This window comes from Palaemon carinicauda, chromosome 7, assembly GCF_036898095.1.
Source record: "Palaemon carinicauda isolate YSFRI2023 chromosome 7, ASM3689809v2, whole genome shotgun sequence".
NCBI classification, from domain to species: domain Eukaryota; kingdom Metazoa; phylum Arthropoda; class Malacostraca; order Decapoda; family Palaemonidae; genus Palaemon; species Palaemon carinicauda.
The window spans coordinates 173,404,170-173,430,299 of NC_090731.1; the positions used below are offsets into that span (position 1 = coordinate 173,404,170).

General features: G+C 41.7%; 1 pseudogene; it reads right to left on the reverse strand.

Moving 5' to 3' along the window:
- Window positions 1–18,933: 18,933 nt before the first annotated feature.
- The window catches only part of LOC137644665 (aromatic-L-amino-acid decarboxylase-like), a 48,822-nt pseudogene continuing 41,625 nt past the window's right edge, over window positions 18,934–26,130 (reverse strand).

Sequence of the window (26,130 nt, forward strand, 5' to 3'; positions counted from 1 at the left end):
ACTGCCTTTCGACTATCGGAAAAACTGGCAAGAGCGAAGGGCTTTTCAAGGAAAGCTACAAGAGCAATCGCTGGAGCGAGGAGACCGCCCACAATCAAGGTGTACAAATTTAGTGGGACGTGTTCAGAGAATGGTGCAGAGTTAATAACATTTCTTCTTCCAATACCCCTCTAACTCAATTGGCAGATTTTCTGCTACATTTAACACAGAAACTAGCAGTATCAACCATCAAGGGATACAGCAGCATGCTAGCCTCCGTCTTCCGTCACAGACATCTTGACGTGTCGGGAGACTAGGATCTCTCGGACCTTATAAGATCCTTTGAGACCGCTTAGGGAAGGACAACCCAACCCCATCTTGGAATTTGGATGTAGTCCTGATGTTTTTAACCTAGAGCAGGTTTGAACCTCTTGACAAGGCTCCATGGAAGGATCTTACTAAGAAGAGCCTATTCCTGGTTTCATTGGTGACAGCCAAGAGAATAGAAGAATTGTAAGCCATTAGCAAAAAGATGGGCTTCAATGGAGAGAATGGAATCTGCTCTCTACGACAAGGTTTTCTCCCCAAGAACGAGAATCCTTCGCAACCACGGCCCAGATCCTTTACCATTCCAGTGTTATCTCATTTAGTAGGACGGGAAAAGGAGAGACCTTTGTCCAGTAAGAGCCCTAAAAGATTTTATCTGCAGAGGACCAGAAACCTGAGAGGACAGGCAGATAACCTCTGGTGCTCGGTAAAGAAGCCTTCGCTACCCTTGTCAAAGAATGCACTGGCCTTCTTCATCAAGGATTTAATTAAGGAAGATCACCAGAGTTGACGAAAAGCTTCCCATTCCTCAAAGTCAAAGCACACGAAGTAAAGCTGTGGCAACTTCGATGGCTTATAGACATAACAAGTCTATAAAAACTATTTTGGAAGTGATATTCTGGCGAAGCAAATCAATCTTCGCAGATTGTTACCTAAATAGGTACAGACCCAATATGAGGATTGTTGTTCCTTGGGTCCGTACGTTGCCTCCGTTGCTTTACTTGGAGAAGGTACTATTGCCTTTAACCTATAACCTTGTTTTTACCCTTACCTTTACTTGAACTTGTTCTCATAGGTCGTCTGTGAAGGTTGTTGCAACCTTCCACGGCCTGGGATGCAAGACTAGGTTAGGTTTTATGCAATGTGTTTTTAGTGTGTTAATCGGTCAGGTGGTCAGATCATTATCCATGGTTATGCCAAGATGGTAAGGTTGGTGGTCTAGTCATGTTAAGGTCAAGGACCGTATGACAGCCCCACAAAGACTTTCTACAGCCCCCTGGGTGGATCGCTGGGTCTCTCAAGGAATGCATGTAAATGAGGCATAAAAACCTATGAAGCCAGCTTCCTTATCAGCTATGCCAGGATAGCAAGGGTGGAGGTCTAGGACCTTGTGGCAGCCCCACAGACTTTTACAGCCCCCTGGGTGGATTGCAGTCTCTCTTAAGGAATGCAGGCAATGAGACAGGATAACTGTAAAGCCATCTTCTTTATCAGGTACGAACCAGATTATTGGTACAGCTAATTTGTAGCTATTAATAATTATACGAATTCCCGACGGGGTTGAGGTTTTCTAACCCGCCACCAAAGGTGTCAATCAGCTATGTATATGTAACTACCAGGGAAGTTACATATTTAAAAACATTTTTTATTTTAAAATAAATTTTTAAATATACTTACAGTACCTGGTAGTTACTGTACATATATAAAAGGTCCCTCCCTCCTCCCCTCTGAAAACAGGGGCATAGAATTTGAGGACTAATGGGAATAGTTCTGGTTACCTAGTTAGAGGCCGTACAGGTATGACCACCTGGTCGGCGATTGCCGCGATATTTGAATTTATGCCGTGCGTGCGACGAATCGGCGAGATTAAGCTATATATATATGTAACTACCTTTTTATAACCCTTCTACCTTCCCATAACCAGACTTACGGATGCAATGAACTTTATGGCCCTCACCCCAAATGTTCGTCCTGCTCCTGGATAAATGTCAGAGGATCCCGCCATAAGATTGGAGGAAATTTTCCTTTTATGGGGAAAATTTTCCTTATATAGAGGAAATTCTCCTTTTATAGAGGAAATTTTGTCTTGTTTTGGGATCTGTCGCTGGAATTTGACACATCTACCTGTCTGACAAACGTGACTGAAGATAAGTCTGATTCTTGTCTTGTAAAGCAGTTGCTTCCAATCATTCACTAAACAGCGATCTCTTAAGGAGGTTCGCTATAATGCTTCCCGCATGAGAATGCTGGCCACTCGTGTGTTTACCGATCCATGAGGGGGCAGACATAACCTACTCCCTTGGTAGCAAAGGCAGTAGAAGATAGGATTCACTTTCCCTTTATGAAGACAGTTACTTGCAACCGATCGCATGACAGCAATCAACTTCTGTTGAGCACTCGGACGAGTTGATCCTTCAGCTTGTGAATCAAATGATCCTTGCTTCTCAGAATTGAACATCCCAACCTTGCAAGGTTTGTCAACATACTTTCCTGGGCAATACTGGCTACCCTACTGGGTAGTTGGCTGACTAAGGGACCCAGAGTCAGTCTCGGTCTGCGATACGTTGAAAGAGAAGACTACTTTTTGCCAGAAAAGTTGGCTGGTACAACCTGTCTTCTGCTACCTTAATCGCGTGTTTTACGAGTGAATGCCGCCTCCTGCAAGTGGCATGATGGATAAGAGCGCATTGGCCTTCTTCTTCTTCTTTAGATTGCCCGGAGCTTCTCTTCGGACAGGGGCTTTTTGACAGTGCGTCTGGCCCCTAGGTGGTTTCCCTGGCGGGTAGGTGTGGTGGTTGCAGATCAGCGGGGCCTGGAAGTATAAATTTTTTTGTTTTTTCCCTAATTAGGGGCGAGAAGAGAAGTTTTATAGTGGTAGGGGAAAGGCTGTATAGCAGTGTGTTCCAGTGAGTAGGAGAGTCTGGGAGAGGAAAGGAGTATTTCCAGTGGGAGAAGAAAGAAGCAGTTTCAAGTGTAAAGTGCTTGTTACTGCTTACAAAGGTCAATTTAGATTTCGCAACATGTTGCGAGCTTGCTCAGCCCAAGGGCTAGCACTGATAAGCCCCTGGGAGGCCAGGGGCAGCGTCAAAGGACTTTACTTATAGAAATGCCTGCTTTAGGCAGGCAGGGTCAAGGGACCAAGTGTTTAGGCCTGTTTAGGGCCAAAGTCATGAGATTAAGCTCAAGGGTGAAAGGTGAAAGAGTTTAGTCCCAGTAAGTTAGAGAGACTGGGAGAGGAGGGAAGGGTTCTCAGTGGGAGGGGAAAGGAGCGCTTTTAAGCATTAGTACTTATTACTGCTTGCCTGGTGTCACTGGGTATGCCTCTGGCATGCCAGGGACAGCGTCGAAAAGATTTTTCTTATATGAATGCCTGCGTTAAGCAGGCAGGGTCAAGAGACCCAGTGTTAAGGTCCTGTAGAGGGCCAAAGAGTTAAGATGAAGTTTTAAGGGTGAAATGTTATAGAGCTTGGTCCCAGTGAGTTAGAGGGACTGGGAGAGGAGCGGAGTGATTTGCGTTGAGAGGGCAAAAAAGGGCGGGGGGAAGCCTTAACCAAGGAGAAGATTAAGGGTGGTTGAGAGTTGATCACTGCATAGGCTGGAAGAGACTGTCTTCTTACCTAGGTGGGGGCGGGGGGTAAGATCGCAGAAAACCTGCAAGCGTCTCTGTTTTTGAGAATGTGGGCAGTCACCTGTTCTGCAGTATGCGGCACTCCTAAGCCGAGGTTTTGTCTAAGATTTGTGTTTTCTGGGGCAGTGGCAGAGGTAATGCTCTAGTGGGATTGCTGGAACAGCTTCGCAGTACTTGCATTGCCTACCCTCAGGGTTGATGATTTCCCATGAGCAGGGGTACCCTAACCTTAGTCTGTGGTAGATTAGCGCTAGTTTGCGGGGCGTGTTCTTTGGTAGATCATGTGGTGCCAGGTTGGTAGTGTTAATATACCATTTTGCTGATTTTGACGAGGCAAATAGGGCTTGTCTGATGGAGCTATGTAGTTGTGTTTGACAGTAAGCATTCATTGCTGATTTGAACTGTTCATGCGATGGGTTGAGGGTTATGCTGATACAGTAGTGGTGACTTGGAGGGCCTGCTTTGCTAATCGATCGGCTTCTTCATTACCGAGTATACCTATATGACTGGGGATCCAATTTAGTGTGACCTGTCGGTTCTGGAGAGCATGTGTGTGGGCTGTCTGTCTGGTGGAGGAGATGAGTGTGTTTTCTCGGATATCTTGGCTCCCGATTCCTGCCATGGCTCCTCTGGAGTCAGTATGTATCGTGGTGTTACCTTGACTGGTGAGTGAGTGTGTGAGGGCTTTGAGTATGGCAACTAATTCAGTTTGGAGTGTGGAGGCATTGTTGGAGATCCTCCAGCAGGCCGAGAAATGTGGGGAGTAGACTGCTGCAGCTGCCGCAGGAACCTCCCTGTCTACAGAGCCGTCAGTATAATACACATTGTCAGCGAGCGTGAGGGTGATCGAATCAAGGGTCGCTGTAAAGGCCTGTGCTGGGGGGCATAGCACCTTGGAGAACAGGAGGGTGGTGTAATGGTACTTGATTGGGCTGGGAATCCAGGGGTTTTTTTTTTAAAAGTCCGGGTGGAAGGTGTGTGTTTTTGAGAGTAGATAGCATTGCCTCAGAGCCGGTGGATCTTAGGGCTGTGATAAGATGGCCAGCATAGGTGTGAGGAGGGGCCAAATCTTCCGAAAGAGAGATTAGGCCTTGAAGTTTGTTAAGGAGTGGGCAGTTCCAGTTGGTCTTGAAAGTTTTGAAGATTATAGAGCTGTTCCGTGAGTTTATCCTATCTGTGAGTGGCAGGAGAGGGGTTTCGGCTCGAAGCAGTGAGAGCCTGGTCCAAATCGGGGCACCGAGGATGGTCCTCATGGCATTACAGGTATTTGGAATTACTTCGATGGTCTTTACCTGTGTAGGGCTGAGGGTAGTGAGAACAGGGGCTGCATATTCTACCAAAGAGCATACAGCCTGAATGTAGAAGTGTCTTAGAATATGATGTGTGGCACCCTGGTTTAGGGATGTGATGCGTCGGAGTGAGTTCAGTTGGCTATTGGCCATGTGCTTGAGGAGCGCTATTTCGGGGATGGGTGATATCCTGAAGTTGAGGTTAACACCTAAGTAGGTAAACTTGTGACCCATTCAATAAATGTTCCTAGTAGGTTTAGTGGAGGGGGGCGTTGAGACTGCTTGACAGCCATGGCTTTGGTCTTGTTCCGGTTTATTTTCAGTCCAAAGACCTGGCAGCTTGCTGCATTGGTGTCTAGGGCGATTTGCATTTTACGGTGTTTGTTGGTGACTGTGTGTGGGCAGACAACGCAAATATTGTCTGCGTAGATGAAGATTTGAATGCCCTCCGGGTAGTTTTCTTTCAATATATTTTCAATGAGTACATTGAAAAAGAAGGGGCTTAATATCCCTCCTTGTGGAGAGCCATTTTCGAGTGGTATGTATGGTGACGTGGCTCCCTGGAAAGTAACTCTAGCTTCCCTGTTTTGGGTATATTTCTGCGTCCACGCAAGGAGGTGGCCTCTGACGTCTTTGATGACTAGCGATGTCAGAATGGCGTCAGAGCTGGCTAGCTCATAGGCCTTCTCAAGATCAAGGAAAACAACTAGTGCGCTTTTTCCGTTGACTGTGGCTATGACATCAGCTAGATATTCTTGTTCCAATGCCTCTCGTGTAGGCATAGAGCCTGTCGTGCAAAGGGCCCACCACCCAGTGAAGCCGCCGGAGGACCATCCGTTCAGCTACCTTACCAGTGCAGCTGAGTAGGGCAATGGGACGATAGGCATTTATTTCCTTAGGCTTTGGTATTGGGTTGGTGTCCTGTTTGTTCCATGGTTCGGGCCTGATGAGCATGCGTTAGGTTAATTATGTGTAAGTAGCTGTTTTTGGCAGGTTCTCCAAGATGCTTTAGCATAGAATAAGTAATGCCATTGGCACCAGGGGCCGTGTCTCTACATTTAGCTAGGGCAGCATCAAGTTCGGCTGAAGTGTAGAGCGAATCAGTGCATGACTGTTCATTGCAGGCTGCTCTGACCAGGTCATTTCTTCTGGGCCGAAGTTGTTCCTGCCTGGCCTGGGTAGCTGGGCATAGGTTAGTTGATTTTGTCCGATTTGCAAAGGTTTGAGCTATGTTCATGGCCTCTTGATGGGGTTGAGGATGAGTGGGCTTGGTCTGGTGTCTTTTGGATCCTGAGGCCTTGTTAAACCAGGCCCAGATGGCTTTGAGAGATGTTTGTTGTGAAATTTGGCTGCACCATTGGAGCCATTTTTCCCTTTTTACTTCGTTGGCAACTTGAACTGCTTCGGCTATGAGCTCCCTCAGTAGGAGGAGTAGCCCATCGTTCCTGTGCCGTCTGAAGAGCTTCCTTGTCCTGTTTATTCATCTGTTCATTTCTTTTATGCGCGGGCAGTAGTACCACGCGTCCTTATGATTGTGTTGCGGGTTCCTGCTTTTCCTGGGCATGGAGGCATCCGCAGCCAGGGTGATTTATTTTGTAAACAACGTAAGGAGGAAGGTGCGGTCCTCAAATGGGTTTTCTGCGAGCTGGAGAGCCCATGTTGTCATGTTATGTGCCTCTCGAAGATGTCCCATTGGGCAAATTCAGGATTCCTTCTTGCCAGGGGTGGTAGGATTGGTGGGAGTTTCGGTGTTGGTACCGTGGCGAGGATGGCGAAGTGGTCTGTGACGGTGCCGAGAGACAGGTTGTGAACTCAAAGGCAGTGTGAAAGCAACAGAGTTGTTTATTAAAGAAAACACTCCTTTATATACAAAATCTCAAAGCAACAAGAATTTTCATGTTCAAATATTGACAATGTTACAGAGGAGAAAAGCAGACATGAATTTTCAGGTTCGTTTTAGTGCGAGGGAAGAGCGAAGATACAAGCATAATATATACAAAAGGAATTATGTACAATTGTGTGACACGGTTGGTACAGGTCACTGGCGAGGGACGGGTGTAACGACCAGGAGGCGGTGTTGTGGAGGGCTCTTGGGATAACATTAAATCTAGAGTGCCACCAGCAATGTGGGTGCTGGTAGGTAACCTGTTCAGAAAGGCAACGTTAGGGAAATCCTGAAGGAGGGAGTATAGGTGCCTCCAGTGGGGTTTGTACTTGGAGAGTGTAAAAAGGGGTGGTGAGCATTTAGATCACCTGCTAGGATGGCGTTGGAAGCGGAGATGGAAGCAAAAAGGTTTTCAGCTTCGAGACTTTCTCGGGCTTTTATATATGTTGTGTAGGGTGAATGTTGTGTGGGCCAGTCTGATTTCTACACTGAGCAGTTCAGCTTCTCCACACTGTATTGTTGGTAGCTTTGTGGACTGTATTGTCTCTTTTACTAGTGTGAGTAGTCCCCGTGTTGTGTCCGTGCGAGGAGTTTAGTGTACAGTGTATCCTTTGTAGGAGAAGAGTGAGTTCTCCCTGAGCAATGTCTCCTGTAAGAGGACCACGTCTGGCTTGAGGGTGGCAGTCTGAGATTGCAGGAGTGCATACTTGCTGCTAACTCCTGCGATGTTCCACTGCATAATTTTAAGTCCCTTGCTGGTTTCAAATGTGTGTAGGTCAACTTCAGAGTCCGAGCTATCATTGCTGTAAGGATCCATGGTATTGGGTCAGGTCCTTAATCAGGTTTGCTATGATGCGCGTGTTGTCTTGGGAGAGCCCGGTGGCCCCATGAAGGGCTGAATGGAGGTTTATAGTGACTTTTTGAAATATTTTTAGTACAAGAGCAGCAGGGTAAGAGATCGGGCTGGGAAGGAGAGGTTGGGCTGGGTTCCAGTGATAGCCTACTACTGTATTGGGTAATCTGTTTGCTGAGTGGTTGGGTGTGGGTGAGGTGGTAGCAGAGTGCTGTACCGCAGGGGCAGGCTCGGTCGAGCCTGAAGAGCCGGCGGAGGTGCTGTACCGCAGGGACAGGCTCGGTCGAGCCTGAAGAGCCGGCGGAGGTGCTGTACCGCAGGGGCAGGCTCGGTCGAGCCTGAAGAGCCGGCGGAGGTGCTGTACCGCAGGGGCAGGCTCGGTCGAGCCTGAAGAGCCGGCGGAGGTGCTGTACCGCAGGGGCAGGCTCGGTCGAGCCTGAAGAGCCGGCGGAGGTGCTGTACCGCAGGGACAGGCTCGGTCGAGCCTGAAGAGCCGGCGGAGGTGCTGTACCGCAGGGACAGGCTCGGTCGAGCCTGTAGAGCCGGCGGAGGTGCTGTACCGCAGGGACAGGCTCGGTCGAGCCTGAAGAGCCGGCGGAGGTGCTGTACCGCAGGGACAGGCTCGGTCGAGCCTGAAGAGCCGGCGGAGGTGCTGTACCGCAGGGACAGGCTCGGTCGAGCCTGAAGAGCCGGCGGAGGTGCTTGAACAGGAAGAGGTGGAGGGGTTGATATCTGGTTCAGGTGGAGGGACCTGCTGTGAGGATGAGGAGGGGGTGGGGTTGATATCTGGTTCAGGTGGAGGGACCTGCTGTGAGGATGAAGAGGGGGTGGGGTCCGAGCTTGCTGGAGAGAGGGGAGCAGGGCCATGATGGGGAGGCATGCAAGAAGGTTCGGTGCCAGAGGGGCGGATAGCTGGTTTTGCAGCTTCAGCGTAGGATTGGTGACATAATTGTGGAGGATGGTAGGATTGGGATGAGTGAAGGCGGAAGGAGGGGCGGGAAGGATTGATTTGAGTTCGTGAAGGTGCTGCGGTGCCCCTTCGATTTAGCTCATTGATGAAAGCTGGGCAGCGTTTGTTCCAGGCGTGATGTCGGCGGAGCTATTGGGGCATTTGGCTGTGGTTGGCTGATTGTTTTAGTGTTCAGTGATAACGAACTTCTGTTTCGTGTTTCTCCGAGTATACCCCACATCTAGTCTCGTTTTAGCACTGACTCTTGTGGTGCCCAAAATGCTGGCAGCGCATTGGCCATGCTGCTTGACACATGAAAATACAGGCTAGAGTCTTGCAGAGTATTGCGCACCCATTCACTAAGCTCCAGTGAAGTGGAAGGGGCGAGATCCTCCACCTGACGGAGGCCTGGGTGATTTAAGTCGCTCTCCTACCTCATAGCGAGTTTGCACGAGCATACTCGTCCGTGCTTCATGCTGTGGCCTTGCATTTACCACTGATATACACTATCTTGGTAACACGCACTCGCTCATCACCGCAGTATTCACAGAAGCGTGACAGCAAGCACAGGTGTTTGTCGCCTTACCTGTGCACACCTAGACAGGTGCTTGTTGATTCTCTCCTTGCATTGTTCACATAGCCAACATTCACCTCGCTATTGTGTGGTTCAGCAAACGCGCTCGTTGAGATTCACCACTTTAGTGGCTCCCCCTCCTCAACCTGTTCACCCTGCTTTGGTAGTTAGCGAGAGCGCTCTGGTTCACGATGCTTGTGTAGAGCACTCTCGCCTTCCCTGGAAGTCATAACCCTGGATGAACACAATAGGTTTTCTGGTCATGCTCTCCCCTTACTCATGTTGTTCCATCCATTCAGGGATGAGGACCCGGGGAAGCGGCATATCCCTTTCTCGTGTGAAACCTCATACGGACGCACTGATGGCTGCGCTGCTGGGGTGCCTGACAGAGTTCTGTGGCCCCAGCGGAAGTTGTAGCTTAAGTCCCATCCAGTGACTACTGAGCCTTTCGTTATTTGTAGGGTACTTATGGATTTGAGTGAAGGAGAGGTTGATTGTGAAGGTAGAGATTACTAATCTCTGCAAGGAAATATTTCCTCTCTCCTTCCCCTCGATGTATGCTTTAGTGGGATGCATCAAAAGAAAAGGGTTCGGGCGTTTGCTCTCCTGTCACGACACAGCTTAACTATGTTCCAACACCTATCGACAGTGCCATACAAATTCCCCGGGATTGGAGCGCAGACACAACATGGAACGCCTAGACAAAGATTTTCTTTAAAAGTCTTCTCTCTGTCTAGCCGTTGGGAGAGAAAACTCAAATTGCCCAGTGCAGTGCGGGCAAGAGAATTTCCTAGCAGTCTTTCTTGCCAGGCGAACTCAGAAAGTGAGATTTGAGGGACCTGTCTCTCCCTCAGTTAGCCATGTGATTCATGCATGGGGTCCTTTGACTGGCCAGACAGTACTACATTGGATCCTTCTCTCTGGTTACGATTCACTTTCCCTTTGCCTACACATACACCGAATAGTCTGGCATATTCTTTAGATTCTCCTGTCCTCATACACCTTACAACACTGAGATTACCAAACAATTCTTCTTCACCTAAGGGATTAACTACTGCACTGTAATTGTTCAGTGGCTATTTTCCTCTTGGTAAGGGTAGAAGAGAGACTTTAGGTATGGTAAGCAGCTCTTCTAGGAGAAGGACACTCCAAAATCAAACTATGGTTCTCTAGTCTTGGGTAGTGCTATAGCCTCTGTACCGTAGCCTTCCACTATCTTGGGTTAGAGTTCTCTTGCTTGAGGGTACACTCTGGCACTCAATTCTATCTAATTTCTCTTCATGTTTTGTTAGTTTTTTATAGTTACATAGATGTTTTTTTCCTTTTTTCCTTTCCTCACTGGGCTATTTTCCTTGTTGGAGCCTCTGGGCTTATAGCATTCTGCCTTTTCCTCACTGGGCTATTTTCCTTGTTGGAGCCTCTGGGCATATAGCATTCTGCTTTTTCAACTAGGGTTGTAGCTTGGCAATTAATAATAATAACAATAATAGTAACAATAATAGTAACAATAATGAGTCCATTTTTCACGTCCAAAAGTTTTGATGGTACTGTTAACTAGTACGGGGTAATGGGGCACCTCTTTTAGAGGCCGCGTGACTTCAGTGGAACACCCATGCGTTTCCCCTCACTGCTGTTTGATGAGTGAAAGACTTTCTGGAAGGGCATTGACAGATTGTTCAAAGATCCTCGGCAGTGGCAGCAAGCACAAGGGTGCCTGGGCCCTCTATTCCTGTTTGCAGAGATATCAAGAGAACGGTTCTCTCAATCAGTCGGGGATTCGCCACAATCACCCATCCCATGATGTGTATCCTGGAGGTTTTTCAACATTTTCTCTCTGAGAGGCTTTCCGCAAGTAGTCTAAGGATGGCTAGATACCAGTACCCTGTAGGTAGACGTTTGCCTTCCATCAGGCGAGGGTTTTTCTCTGCTAAGATGGAGGTATGTAGTTGCAAAGGTTTCTTGCCGCTCTACATCTATCTCCCCTGGATAGTGAATCTCGCTACCTTGGGGAGGAAAAGATCCTGCTCGGTCTCAACCACTACAGAATACCATTGGGCTCTGAGTCTTCGTCACTGTTTTGAACAGAAACAAGAAAAGTAACGGAAGAGCCTCGTGTCATTCAGAGGTTTGAACTTACTGGTCCCCAATCAGAAGTCAGACAACCTCCTCGAAGCTTATTTCTTGGATCACGTTCCCATAAAGGAATGCTCCCTACCTCTAGTCAGCTTTCGGATCAGGACCTAACTCTAGAGTTTCTTGCTTCTCACCTTGACCTCCACGATGAGTGCCAGTGAAGGACATGATCTCTTCGAAACATACCCGAACCAGGAGATGGAGGTCTAATAACCCTCTACCTTTTGTAGTTATGCAGACCCTAGAATCAGGCCCTTCCATATTGAGTGTGTCTGTTCTGTAACTGATAGCCCAGATCAGTTGTTACTTTGCCCTATAAGGGCACAGAGATTTCTCAAACAGACCGTTGAGCTCATCCCTGGATTAATAGACTTAACATAAGGAGAGTCAAGAAGAGGAGAAACTTTTATCTCCACCTGAATCAGGCGGGTAATAGATCAAGCTCTACATATCGTCACCCTCATAAACTAACTGCCTAAGTCATTTTCTCCACTTGTTGGGAAATCAAAAAAAAAAACCTTCTCATTTCCTAATTCTTTATATCATTGTCTTGAGCTTCAATTCACAAATTCTTAACAGAAGAATTTGTGAATTAGAATTTGTTAAATGAAGCTCAATACAATGATATAAAGAATTAGGAAATGAGAAGGTTTTTTTTTTTATTTCTCAACAAGTGGAGAAAATGACTTAGGCAGTTAGTTTATGAGGATTATGGACTCTAATCATCTTGACCGTATACCGAGAGCTCATGATGTCTGATAGTATCACACCCCTGGCATCATAAAGAACTTCTCTGTGTGACGCAGGATTTACTAGCACACCCTGGCATCATAAAGAACTTCTCTGTGACGCAGGATTTACTAGCACACCCTGGCGTCGTAAAGAACTTGTCTGTGGCGCAGGATTTACTAGCACACCCTGGCATCTTAAAGAACTTCTCTGTGTGACGCAGGATTTACTAGCACACCCTGGCATCATAAAGAACTTCTCTGTGACGCAGGATTTACTAGCACACCCTGGCATCATAAAGAACTTCTGTGACGCAGGATTTACTAGCACACCCTGGCGTCTTAAAGAACTTCTCTGTGGCGCAGGATTTACTAGCACACCCTGGCATCTTAAAGAACTTCTCTGTGTGACGCAGGATTTACTAGCACACCCTGGCGTCATAAAGAACTTCTCTGTGACGCAGGATTTACTAGCACACCCTGGCATCATAAAGAACTTCTCTGTGACGCAGGATTTACTAGCACACCCTGGCGTCGTAAAGAACTTCTCTGTGACGCAGGATTTACTAGCACACCCTGGCGTCTTAAAGAACTTCTCTGTGGCGCAGGATTTACTAGCACACCCTGGCATCTTAAAGAACTTCTCTGTGTGACGCAGGATTTACTAGCACACCCTGGCGTCATAAAGAACTTCTCTGTGACGCAGGATTTACTAGCACACCCTGGCATCATAAAGAACTTCTCTGTGACGCAGGATTTACTAGCACACCCTGGCGTCGTAAAGAACTTCTCTGTGGCGCAGGATTTACTTGCGGCCGTGTGGAACCATCAAACAACGCTCACAGTCCACTACCTGCAAGACGTAACCCATAGGAGTCTTGACACTTTCTCCAGAGGTCCTGTTATGGCTGCACAAAACATGGTCAGTAACACCTCAGTTCCCTTATAGGACAAGTAGCAGTCAGTCAAGGGCAGATGTCATCCAGTTGTAAGGCTAGAATGAATATGAGTCACCAGCCTCTTACCTTCTCCCTTCCCTTGGGGTTTGAGCATCTGAAGAACTCGGCAAGCGGTTCTCCGCTGACTTCTCGTGGATACTATTGTCCTTTGTGTAACCTGATACATGTAATGTGTTTATGTCCCTGATCTCCCATTGAGGTAGGATTGGGCAACATCTAGACAAGTGAGGAGCCTAGCTCTAAGGTAGATCTTATCTGGTAGTCGCAATGCTTGGTTCTCACACCTTCGCACCAATTGCTCAGGTCATTATCTTTCAATGAGAGGTAGCGAGATGATAGGTTGCTCTCTTCCACAGCTCGTGCGAAGCACAAAAGTCGCGCCCCTGGTTATTTACCAATCAGTTTGTTTTGGACTCCCATCCACCTAATTGTAAGTCTCCTTAGTGAAGAACTAAAATGTTTGGTTTGTGCCAGAATAAATGACATTTGGAATTTATTTGTAATTTTCCTAATCATACAAACTTGAAGCTCTTTATACATACTGGCCCGCCATCACCTACCCCCTGAAGTCCTGCCTCCAAAGAGACGTGTTTTGGCTAGTGCGTTGTGAGCTGGATGGTTAGTCCTACCCCTTGCTACCCCTTCCGCTAACTAGCGATGGGTAGTTGCACGTCGCTTAGTTTCAACAGCTAGATACAGCTGTCGCGGAAGTATATCTCCTTAGTAAAGGGCTTCAGGTTTATATGGATAGTAAAAATACAAATTAATTCCAAATTTGTCATGTTTCAACAATTTAGTATGGTATCAATAGCATAAAAATAAGGCTTTCTTAGAAGGTGAGGGTTCCATGAAGAATGCCCATGAATGGCATGCCTGGAACATACTAGGATGCATTCAAGTAGGCACAATTAGCATGTTCAAAGGTAGAATACTGTGACTTTAGCATCCATGTGATGTGCTCATAGCACGTTCTGAATGGTTTACGTAGATATATCTTGAAGTATGCTTTAAATAGTCAGGATCACTACGGTGAACTCTTTTAGAAGACTCTTCTAGCGTGTTGAGGTGATGCACATCTGTATACGGTATGTGCATGTTTGCATAAAATCCTGCGTTGATACTAGGATCGCTATGTTATTGACGAGGTGGCGGGAGAAATACCCAACCATACAGGCATATTGTTAAAGCCGCCGAGCAGTATGGAAGTGTTCTTTGATTCCTTAACCCTTTTACCCCCCAAGGTACGATTAAATTTCGTGCACATTTTGCTATATATTTTTTTATAAATTGTTCTAACAGCCTTAATTTTTGTCATAGAGGTCAGATTGGTCTCTTTCTTTAGGAAAATGCCTGAAGTTTCTCATAGTTATCAAAAACATGCAAAAACCTGTAAATAAGTGTTTTGCAAGAACGTACCGGTACGTCCTTTGGGGGCGAAAGGGTTAACTTAGCTAGTTTAATTTCTTCTCTTTGCAAACATTGATTGCTCTTTTGCAGAATGGTAAAAATAATGTACAGGCATGCAGTCCTTCCCTGGAATTGCTGGCTAAAATTTGCCACCTAACCTTTATGAGCAGAAATAACATTAACTCGCATTCTTTGTGTCCTTCTTTCAGGGGTCATGACTGCTTGCAAGTATTCTCCTTTTATAGTGTGTAATGAATGGTCATCACCACAGTGGGTAGACTGCAACAAGAGGGGGAAGGAGGAGGAAAAGCATGACTCTTCACCTTCATGGAATTTCCCGAGGCCAAAAAAATCGGCCAGTTCTCTCTTCTTTCGCCCTCAGGTATTTGCACCATCGGCCTTCTTGTGGAAAGTGTGCCACCAGTTCCTGATGGGACCAGTCATCAGTTGACAGCACAAAGCATGCTCACAACCTTTCCAAGGCTGGATCTCCAGAGTCTTCTCAATTAGGTAGATACAAACCTGAGAAGTCATGAAGACCCTTGCTCGCACACTACAGAAAGCGCGCACTTTTCTGTGGAAGGGTTCTCTGAGATTAACCCTGTTCCTCCCACTTGCGCTAAGGCTCAATCACTCGGAGGAAGAATTTTCATGAGGTTGAGCCTCATGATCACATACGATCTAAGATACACATGCTTCAACGGATTCTGAGATGGCACTTGGCAATGCATGGGATGAAAAAGCACATCTTGAGATTGATCTTCACCCTCGTAAGAGCGCCCATGTCCTAGAGGGCTCTTATATCTGTGAAGATGATCTAAATCTTGATAGTTCCTCATACTTCACACGCTCTAGTGGATACTTGTGCATCTAAAAAAAGCTAGCTCTCAAAGTATATCCTCAGCCTCGTACGCACAAGTGCCCCAAAGCACATTTCTGAGTGCTACCACTACTCTTAAAGATAAACTCTTATGAGGTAGCTGTTCGGTCCCATTTATTCACTAAGAGACTCTTTCAAATGTGTTCCAACCCTTCCGATGAGTGGGTTATCAGTCTCTTGCACATACCCAAGTGGTCTCCCATTTTTTTTAAAGAAAAATTGGCATATGGGTTGGGTATGCATTCTCTTGCACACAATGTAGCGCACTTTCTTCATAAGAAAGTCTTGAGGCGATTCCTCTGAGACAAGCAAAACTCTTAATATTCTTCAGAATAATGACTGGCTTTTGAGATTGAAACTCATGCTCTGGGATGTGTGAATATCCAAGACAGCTCTTTCCTATCCATAAAAGGTCTTGGGTACAGAAACTCTCGCCTCTTAGTGACTCCTGTGTGCACAAGTATTTAAATACTAGCGTGCACTTCAGGCCGCTGTTGCAAGCTCATAATTCTACCATCACTTGATGAGGAATATTCTACTGAGCACTTTCAACGTTATGTTCTCACGCACTGCAGTTTGCGCACACTTACACAATATGCCTGTTTGCACCCACTCGTGTAACAGCACACTGTTGTATATGAGACTTTGCCTTGGAGGCGCACCTATGGCCACAAGTACTCGCCTGGTTTATTCGTCCTCATCGCAAGTATTGGAATATGCTTGTTCCCCAAACCACCCTAACCATAAGCATTTAAGTGTTCAAAACAACTCTCCTATTAGTGAGCGATCCTCTATTCACGATCAGCCTTGATCTGACCAATGGAGTTCCATAACCTTGAAAAAGCAACTCAAGGACAACACAGTCTGCAGGTCCGTTCCTCATTAGGATACTGGCCAGGCCTCATTTTGGGATTTCTCTTAAATCCAAGGACAAAAAGGGCTGTACCAACCTAGTCCTTTCAGGGGTGAAGTCTCGCCTTTCTGGCTTGCCAGTCGGCCAACCAGTGGACAAACTGGGTCCTCTGAAGTAGACTCTGTGACGCCGAAATCGCAAGGCAGATAAGCCAGCGAGAGGATCTGGTGTTAAGAAATGCTATCATTTTTAAGAGACCTACCCACTTCTCTCCCATGGAAGTGGAAGATATCGGAGAAATGGAAAAAGTCATCCTGGGACTCTATTTTCCACTGTGTTGTCTCCTTCAAGGCCATAAGGAACACCCCTCACAGAACAAGAAGCATTTTGTCTAAAAACGGTTGTGACAACTTTTGGAAAGAATGAGAATATCTGGCCCTTCCATCTTTCTTTACCCCTCCCTTGGGGTATTACAGTCATCCCATTATTTGTTAGGATGGACTCTGATGCTGGTAAGCTACTATCCTATTGCATCAATAAAAGTGCTGATATAAATGCGAGTTCATTACTCGTAACATCCATACGTTACAGTGTATTTTCTAAGGATAGGTTTATCCATGAATGTCTGTGTACACACAGAAACCTAGTCTTTTACCCAAGAATATTTTCTCATGTTGATAGCAGGTGGATGGGAGTCGAAACTCTTGAATCTATCCTCGTCCGAGTGTTAGACATCCAAGGATTTTAAACCAGCCAGTTTGGTTATAAGAACTTTCTCCCTCCTATGCATAAATCTCCTGTTAAAGGACGAAGGTTTGTAGGAGCAAGCCACAAATTCTTTAAGTAAATTGTATTTTGACTAATTACAAACATGAGTTCGTGGTTGCACTTCTCTCCTTAGGCCTCAACTGCCCCGCAATTCCTAAGAGAAGGTCAAAGCAGCTTACCAGTGTACTAGCGAAGAGGCAGGGATTAGTGGCCACCAGCCAGTAACTAAATACAGTTATAATTTTTAATACCAGAGTTTCCAGCTTGGCTGAAATCTTACTCCTTATGAAAGTCTCGGTATGTATAGTTAGGAAAAATATAAGTTATTTAAAATTTGTTGTATTGTAAAATATGATAAAGCTTGTCCATACTTTTTGATGAAAATTGCATTTTTGGTTCCCCCTTAGTAATCTGGCTAGTACGCATCACTACTGTTATCACCGATTATCTTTTAGTTTTAAATTTCAAGTTTGCCCCAGTAGAGAGTTTCAATTATATTTATTCATGGATGATATTTACTCATTTCTTTATGTAACAAATCACAAGAGTTAATGAATTATAAATTTACTGTAGTATCAATGTTTGATTTTTTTTTTCTTTCTTTTTTCCCACTTTCCTGCAGATGTAATTCCAGAGGCCTTCTTGCGCAAGGGATCTTTAGTTTTATTTCATGTGTACTGTAGCAACTCTGCTTAAAATTAAGAAGGCAAGAAGGCTTTTCCATGCATAGGAGCATACAAAATTTTGTTTTGGTATAAGTTCTGTCATGAAACGATATATTGAAATTTTGTCTGGCAATTCCCTAAGCTTGCCCAGCAAGTCGCACATAGCCAATAAAGTACTCTTATCAGGCTGATACATGACTATAAGCAAATTCTCACCCCCTAGTAGGACGTTAGCACTCCGGTTAATGAAAATTAAGTTGAAATATTGAGTTGAAGAAGTGGTGGTAAAGATAGCAGAGTACATTATTCTAGAAAATTGGGTAATGAAAGGCTACGTATGGTGATGTACATCGTCTCCTCCTCCTATGCCTATTGACGCAAAGGGCCTCGGTTAGATTTTCCCAGTCTTCTCCATTTTGAGCTTTTAAATCAATACTTCTCCATTCATCATTTCCTACTAAGGGCTTCATAGTCCTCAGCTATGTAGGCCTGGGTTTTTTTAATTTTTAACTCCACCAGAGAAATTAACAATGGATGATTTTGAAGTACGATTTGGCTTCGCCGTTTCCATTGGTTTTCAATATTTAAGATGGCTCCAAAATTTTACCATATTTAGGAAACTTAGACCATTCATTTTGTACTTGTATAAATTACTGTAGATATCCAGTCAACCATATTTAGGAAACTTAGACCATTAATTTCTTACTTGCATAAATTACTGTAGATATCCAGTCTGTTGAATATTTAGAGGCAAGTAACTTGCATATATATAATATTGGGGAAAAAAACAGTAACTGGGGCTTTGCACACGAAAGAATTCAAGATTTTTTAGCATTTGATGCCTTTTAATCCAAAAATAAAATATTATTTTTTTCCCCTTACAGTATGTGTATTTATTTAACAATTTCCTATTTCTTACAGTGCCTAGATTACACCCTTGCACCAGAGATGGTCTGCGGCTAAATCAATTGGTTACTGGTATAAAATATATTGGCAACATGTTAGCCTATTAAGAATGCTGGTGTTTACAAATATCTGTAAGTATTTCAGAATTGTCTATTGAAGTTAGTTAAATAAGTATTTCTGTCACTACAGTGTTGGATTGTAGCAGCGGCTGTATGAGGATTTCTTAATTGCAAAAAATTTAGTACTTGAATAGAATAACTGTATTAAAGTTAATGAAACTATAAAGAAAAGCATAATTCAAATATGTTTTGATTGTAAAGTAGCTTTTTCGTTGTATTTCTTCTTAGGTCATTCAAATTTAGTGTACTTCAACATCTTTATTTTGAAACGGAATAAAATTTTCCAAAGAACAATTTCTCTAGACACGTAAACAACATTTTACATACATCATTACACATACACACTGTACATGCATATAGACTTGTGTTTCTCGATTTTAAATGCATATTTTATACACCAACACCATTATAGTTCCCTGGTGTAAAGTATCTTAACACTAAATGTAACTAGAACACTTTGTGTTGTTTTATAATATTGTGATTCTTTATATAACAAGAGTTTCACTCTTAAAAATTAGAAAAATAGTATTTTTGTATTGTAAACAGACTTATTTTCAAAAGATGAGTCTACTATAAAAATAAACTTTATGAAGTTCAATATAAGCTACAACCCTAGTTGGAAAAGCAGGATGCTAAAAGCCCAAAGGCTCCAACAGGGAAACATAGTCCAGTGAGGAAAGGAAATAAATAAACTTTATATAAAAAGTGATGAGTAAAGAATATAAATTATCTCAAGATCAGTAAAAATATTAAAATAGATGTTATATAAACTATGATTACAAACTCATGTCAGCCACTTAAACATGAAAATATTCGCTGTAAGTTTGAACTAAGTAAGTTCCAATTTCATATTTTGAACCTGCCTGGTTATTTTGATTTTATAATATATGCACTAACTAAAATATACACATTTGCATAATCTTTAGAAAAATTTATACAACTTTGAACATATGTATAGGGTCTCATAATTATCATTCTGACTTTAGCAGCAATGAAATACAACTTTTTCTTTGATTCCAATTTAGTTTTGTTTCTGAGTTGTCTTAATTACTGAAAATGTCATTTTATTTTTTTAATTTAATAAAGAAAGTCTCTTTTAGGCTAACCTTTAAAAGCGTAGGGTTCAGTATAAAATAAATAAGGCAGCTACGGTTATATATTTTCAAATTAAATGAAATAGGTTAGTGAAGAAGTTAAAGCATGCTTTAAAGGTGACAATATAAAAAAGTATGTCTCCGTCAAATCATCAATTTACTGTACATTGAAATTAGTAATAAAATTAAAATCTTTAAGTGATTAGTGATTTCAAACTTGAATGATAGCCATTATGAATGATTTCATCTTGGTCTGCATCATGGATACAAATGTTCTTTACACTGCTAGAAATATGGTACAGTAGTATTTAATGTTTGAAGATATTTTTTATAGCAATATAAGGCTGTTCAAGTGTTGCCCTAATTTTTTATAACAATTTAATTCATATTTGCTACACATCTATATTTCATTACCAATTCATAACCACTTACAAATATTATGAAAACCATTGTGCCTAGGATAGTCATGAAAATTCACAAGCTGAAAACATAATTTGCAGTGATGTAAAAACATAAAGATTCACAAAAACTTAAACTTTCCCAACCATATGAGTATATTTTATTTTTCAAGATGTAATACTTTTATCGTAGCTCAGAAAATGTTCATAGGAGTTTTTTTGGATCTCATATAAAAGTATAAATTTTGAAAACTTCTGCACTTTGCAAAATATTTGTTGCTACCTCGGCACTATTTTGAAATGACAAAGTATATATTTGTACAACAACTTTTGTACCTTCCTGAAAGTGTCGGTACTTATGAAATGTAGAGATTAAGTACATCATGTGAAGTTTGAAAAGCTGTTAACTTGTTGAAATATTGAATAACCTTTAGAATCCGACAGGGAAGAAAGCATTGTAACTACATTTTTGTACAATAAAAATACTTTCCAGACCGTTGGCAATTATAACTACTGAATTATTTACTGAACAATATTTGATATATCACTAACCTTAAGTTCTGTACACCCAGTAAAGAAGATTAACTAAATACTAAAAGTTCTTAAGCATAATAAGAGGTTAAAACATTCCAATGACTCTTCTACTTTGTCCAGGCAGGAAGACAGGATGTGTTTTAAGCAGAATACCTGCTTGTTAGGTTAGTTATAATACATTGGGACACTTATTACCTTTGAATTCAATACATCATACATTGTTACATTTCACAATAATTATTCTCTTGCATTAACAATCACATTGCACAACACAGATTATCCTAAACAGAGTAATGAGACATTTTGATTTTTGGTAATGAAAATAGGAATAGAGGATTAACCAAGAGAAAGACCTATAAATTGACAAAATTTTGCACACAACCATTGGGGAAAATCTATCTTTAATTGATAAATTGGTAAACAAATTTTCTCACTAGAAGACTGACATGCTCCGGGACGATAGAAGTCTTAATTTTGGTCATGAGGATTAGTTTTAAATTTCAGTGTAATAGAAACCAATGTCTGTATTTTGCCCCTTGTAATTTCCAGTATTTATCTTTTTATCATTTAAAAGTATGAAAACATTACAAAATATATATGTAAAATATATCTATAGATAGTAAATTTATTCAGCTATATAATAAACAAATGTTAAATCCAGTGCTTTAATATTTTTTGCGCTAAGAAGAGTAGTTATATTATATATACAATTGTCCTTTATTGTGTACCAAGTTTTTCTTTAAACCAAAGCACAGTAATTTTTTAATCTTTGGCAATTTTTTTTTTTTATCAACTCGCCACTATTTTGAAACATAATTTGGGTGGTGACTTAGTAAGAGCTGAGGGTAATGGGGACGTTAATAGTTTGTAGATTTTTTTAATTAATGCATTAATATTTGTAGTAGATTTACATAATTCGCAGGTATTTTTATTGCCTAACCCCGAGGATGGCAGAGGCCGAATGAACTTATAAGCCAAACTAATTAATTAATAATAAAAGAACTTCGGAAAAAAATGCATGGAAATCAAATTTTACTTTGATAAAGGCAAGAAAAGTTGATTTGCTTAACTTCCTTTTTCTTATCAGTCTTCTACGGAACAATATTCGAATAAGATCCTCGCAGTAGTATACAGTAGTCTAATTACTTTTACATAATTCAACCTCTGCTTGTGGACTTCCTTGTAATTAGACTTTTCAATTTGAAGAACTAAGCTTGTGTGAAACTGGGATATGTAGACTTTTAACTAGAATAAAAATTTTTAATATAACCGCTCAAGATGAAAGGCAAGGACACACTAAAGCTAGCTAAGGTAAAACATAAAACATGAAAAAGGGCATTCAGTTAAAAGTTATTAATTATGCATGGTTGACATGAATTTTACACTTTCAGAACTTCCTAGTGTCAGGATTGAACATATAATTAGGTAACACTGGTAATTTATTAGGTAATCAATTTCTAATTTAGTCCCCCCAAAAATGACAAAAAAAAACTTTTACATATTTAAAAAAAAACTTCGACTAGAATTAAAATAAATTTTAAGACTAGAATATATGACCTGAAATAATTACATAAATATAAATGCACAGCATAAAATTGATAGCATCACTATCATGACTGAAGAAATACTGTTTTATGACTACTCCTTACTCAGCACTATATCGGTTAGCCTTTTGATTACCTGCCATGCTTTTTCAACATCGTGTGATTCCGTAAATCGAGAACAAACTGCAAACCTGAAAAAAAAGTGGATAATTAGATAATTATTTTTAAATTTCAGTACTGTGCCATTGCTTAAAACATTTCAACATTATATTTAAGAATCACATGCAAAGCTTCAGAAGATGCTGCCAATATGATACACAGAAATCCAGTTTAGACACTACGCGACCTATTACAGTATTAGAAAGAATCCAGTAATCGTAGAAGCGACCTGCACTATAAAGAAATTTATGACATCAGGCGATGTCTTCAACTATTATATATAAACATTTACTTCATACTGATGTATCTGTACTTTAAATACCAGACTACTAGTTTGCTTTGATATTGGTTTAAAATTTATTTCATAACTTATCCTATCAGTAACCACGAACTTGAAGCTTAGAGATGTTACGTGGAAGTGAGACGATAATTCTCTCCAAATTATGACTGCAATTTCTTTTCCTAGTTAACTCATAGGGATTAGCTCACAATGTTTAATATTAATCAATATTTTAGGTTGGTACAATTCTGATACTATCATTTACAGTTCAGTACGGTCTATTTATCCATTAATACCGTTTATTTCTTTACAATGTTATAATGAACAACAGATTGGCAAGTTCTTCACCCATAAGTAACTTCTTTGCAAATGTGATGGATACACATTTTTCAGAAAACATTGCATGGTTTTTCTTAGTGTTTTCAAGCTAAACATAAAAACATTTATTTTACAGCTTGATATTTGCTTAAACATTTTCTAATGATAAGTTAGATCTTATGCTAGTAATAAAGTATATGAAAAAGCATATACAGAATATATCTTCTTAATCTTGTTTTCTAACTAATTTCTAATCTTTACCAAAGGTAATGTTGTAACTGGCGAGAACTAGACTGATATTTTTACCAATGCTGCTGCTGTGCGAGAGACCTTACATAATCTTCTACCAAGGGTATTGGAAGGACACCTGGCTAGATTAAAGTATAGCTCTTCCTAGAAGCACGGAATTAGGCACTGTTACTGTATTTGTTTTTCCTGAGAATGGAAATGCCTCATGACATGGGTTTTGTAAGATTTTCTCCACGGAGGACATGAGGTATGTAGAGAAAATCTCCAAGGTCCTGGGTTATGTTGAATGTTACACAATATTTATACATGCTGAGTATTAACCCTTTTACCCCCAGGCTATTTGGAAATTTCCAACCCTTAACCCTCTGGGGATTATTTTTTCCCCAACACATTTTGCAGTATATTTTTTTTAAATTGCTCTAACAGCCTTAATTTTTGTCATAGAGAGGTCAGGTTGGTCTCATTCTCTTGGAAAATGCCTGAATTTTCTCAATTATCAAGAAAATGAAAAAAAAAATTTTATAGCATTTTTTTACAAGGACGTACCGGTACGTCCATGGGGGTAAAGGGATGGCTTTTGTGAAACGTACCAGTACGTCCTTTGGGGGTAAAAGGGTTAAAATTCAAATGTCTTCAAATTAAATTGTCATGGTATACTGCATAACTTATTGGTCTTTAATATTTATTTTCTAAAATATATTGCTTGTGTTTATGGGTTGATATTAGCAAATGCACTTGAAATGGCGCTCACCTGTTTTGACTAGAATATTCACTGATGGATAAGAACCTGATAAGGCCTGTTTGAAGGTGAAAGGTTTTCATTCAAATGACCGAGTAGTGCTTCGGGCACAGGATCGAATACAAATATAGACTTAACAGTTTCTTATCTTGCTCCCTCTTCCTTTTATGGCTTTTAACCCTTTTACTCCCAGGCTATTTGTTACTTTCCAACACTTAACCCCCAGGCATTTTATTTTTTCCAAGCACATTTTGCAATATATATATTTTTTAAATTGCTCTAGCAGCCTTAATTTTCGTCATAGAGAGGTCAGGTTGGTCTCATTCTTTTGGAAAATGCCTGAAGTTTCTCATAAAGTTAACAAAAATATGCAAAAAAATGTAGTTTTTTGCAAGGACGTACCAGTATGTCCATGGGGGTAAAGGGACATGTTTTGTGAAACGTACCAGTACGTCCTTTGGGGGTAAAAGGGTTAAAATTTGTCCCTGTCATTAGCAATAAGACAAGCCAGGAACTGAGGGTAAGAAATTGGGCTAGTAGAGGGTTAGGATTTATCATATAGTTTTACCGACACTATACAGTATTATAAAGTGACTTTATCCGTTTCATATGACGGTGGTCATGGTTTGTCATTGAAATTTAAGTACAGTAATGAAAAATATGCTAGAGATTTTTAGTTTGAAAGACACTTTCTTTGAAAATGCTTTAAGTAAATAGTGAACTAATTTTGGATGAGTTTGTTACTTTTAGGTTATTTAAATTTCTTTGAAGTAAATTACAGTGGTTTTCTGTTCAAGGTAGAGTAGTTTGTTTATAAGGGTTTTGTTACTCTGGGATACATGAATGAAGAAATATTGGCCTTTGTACTGATTGACAGGATTATTTGTATAGTTGCTAAAATTAGTCTTAATATAGCTTAATAATTAGGAGAACTTTTTTATGTTCATATGCATCTGTATTTACTGCTCTAAAATATTTCAGGTTCAGTATATGACATTCAGCGGACTTCATCAAAGTTGCAATCAGGATAGTTGGAACAGACAATAAAGAGGACAAGCCAGCCAGAGACAGACTGGGACAAATTGGGAAGAAAAGGCTGGTACCAAGACTGGTGCCGATATGGTCAGAGCCCATCTCAGACCACCTTGTAATAAACAAACAACTTGTGATTTCGAATTATAGGCGCTTCATAGAGAATTATTCTCGTCCACCCAACTTGAAACGATATCCCTCGATGCTTGGCCTTGATCTTTGGGACTTCATCTTTATTGGTCTTCTTATTATTTTTGCCAGATGGAAAAGCCTCCCTTATCACAAGCTGGTAATTAGTTATGACAATATCAAATTGTGCCAGGGCATGAACTCTGTTTTCTCTATTTCTGCCATGTTATAAAATAACTTTCAGCAACCCTTTACTGACATGTTTCTTGATCTCCCCATCCCACTGTCCTATAAGCGATGCAGGACAAACTACCAACGTTCCACTGGAAGGTACTAGTTTTTTTCTGTGGAAGAGCAATATAATTTTTCTTCTGATGCCACTTCTCTTCATCTGCGTTCTTTTCTGTATCGCTTTCCTGGCTAGAATCATTTGGGCCAATTAAATCCTACGATATTTTTCCATGACTAAAGAGTTCTTGGTGCTTTAGGACCAACGATATCATTGTCAATGTCTTGCCAAGACCCATATCATCAGCAAGTATACCACCGGCCGGAAGCTGACTCTCACGCCAAAGCAACCAAGCCAAGGCTTTTCTTTGGTGGGGCATTAATGAAACTGAAAGCTCACCTGGCTCTTCCTCTTCAACTTCATTGATGTCAGGAGCATTTTCTAAAGCATCATGAAGATCTTGCACAGCTTCTGCAATCGCTCTGATCATCTCTTGCTCACGGTTAAAAAAAATCTTCCCTCCATAGTTGTAGGCACCGTAATCCATGGCATTCATATTCAATATGCTGTCACTGCTTTTTAAGCAGTGACAGCATATTGAATATGAGGCGAACTACTTGCTGTAGATGCATTCAAAATGCTTTCCTTCTGGGGAGTCCTCTTCTTTATTTTAAATTTGTCCATATTTCTCTTGGGGTGTTAAAGTTTTATTAGTTTCAGGTGATTGAAGGCAAGGTGAAGAATTTTGAACAGGTGATACATTGATGGGGGAATTCAGGGAGCTTGGTGAATTTTCTGCATA